Source organism: Diaphorina citri, unplaced genomic scaffold (assembly GCF_000475195.1).
Source record: "Diaphorina citri unplaced genomic scaffold, Diaci psyllid genome assembly version 1.1 scaffold3487, whole genome shotgun sequence".
Lineage (NCBI taxonomy): Eukaryota > Metazoa > Arthropoda > Insecta > Hemiptera > Psyllidae > Diaphorina > Diaphorina citri.
In genome coordinates, this window is record NW_007380893.1 from 14090 (window position 1) to 15500 (window position 1411).

Here is a 1411-nt window from a genome sequence, read left to right on the forward strand (position 1 = left end):
AACTGTCAGTTAAAACTGATCGTGAATGGCCGGCCTTAAACTGAGAACTCTGGACTCAGAGCGCCATTCACGTAACTTTTCAACTGTCAGTTCAAGTATCTTCAGTTTAAAATATAAAATTTTAATAATCCTCAGTTTAGACCATCAGTCCAATCGAACTGTCAGTTCACCGCCATTCACGATCAGTTTTAACTGACAGTTCAAACTGTCAGTTAAAACTGATCGTGAATGGCCGGCCTTAAACTGAGAACTCTGGACTCAGAGCGCCATTCACGTAACTTTTCAACTGTCAGTTCAAGTATCTTCAGTTTAAAATATAAAATTTTAATAATCCTCAGTTTAGACCATCAGTCCAATCGAACTGTCAGTTCACCGCCATTCACGATCAGTTTTAACTGACAGTTCAAACTGTCAGTTAAAACTGATCGTGAATGGCCGGCCTAACACGAAGAAAATGCGTTCACTAGATCGCGAGATTAGCGAGATATAGCTCTCGGAACATGAGAGTCTCAAACACGCCGATATCATACATTTCTTTTAAGAAAAAGTTTGTATACCTACACCAATATTTCTATCTCGGCAAATTTAATACATTTTGATACATCTTTTCCACCCTCTTGGTCTCAGCAAATTTAATACATTTTGTCTATAAAATATCGTACTAATATTGAGCACTGTGGTGACAAATTCCTATGGTTCAACTCAATTAAGTCTTAAGTCTTGTAGAATAGGCTCCAATAGACAAATAGCAAATTGAACAGTCAAACCATACAGTCACAGGTACCTAGTTACCTGCACATCTCCAGGAAAGAATACCAAGGTGTTGGAACATTCGAAAGGAGATTTACAAAAGATGACATCATTTGTTTTTCCTCTGTCACCAAGCACTCCCAGAAGTCTCTACAAAATGAAGAACAAATAATGCAGGTAAAAATTTTAGAAAACATACCTAGGGTTTAATCCAGTACATAGATCAATTATTACTACTGTATTGGAGAGTCTTTGAAGCTGGAATAACAGGTGTAAACTAAATTATCTCGATCCCGCTAGAATTTGGATAGCACAAGACCAAAATCATCCAGTTTGAAGTCTTGAATGTTTTGACTTAGCTGAATAATTCAGCCGTAAAATTATCTTCTTTTTTTTCTTTAATGTAAATAAACCAACTTTAGTAGGTATACAAAAGAAAATTTAAACAATTTAAAGCAAAATCATGACTACCAGAACACGAAGTCCACCATTCAAACAAAAATGGAGGAGAAGACAGTACATTGGACAATAGTGGACAGGATGAAAAAATGGAGAATGGAACAATTGAACTAAATGAAGAATCTAAACATATACAGGAAATAAACTGCTCATCTAATACAGGTAACAAATCAATTTATGAAGTTACTAATAATGAAAAAAA

General features: G+C 35.3%; 1 long non-coding RNA gene across 1 annotated transcript in view; it reads right to left on the reverse strand.

Moving 5' to 3' along the window:
- The window catches only part of LOC113471981, a 5013-nt gene extending 3991 nt beyond the window's left edge, over positions 1–1022 (reverse strand). Inside the window, exon 1 of the long non-coding RNA XR_003394479.1 lies at positions 793–1022. This is a non-coding gene — a long non-coding RNA (uncharacterized LOC113471981). The remainder of the gene's footprint in view (positions 1–792) is intronic.
- Positions 1023–1411: the final 389 nt, after the last annotated feature.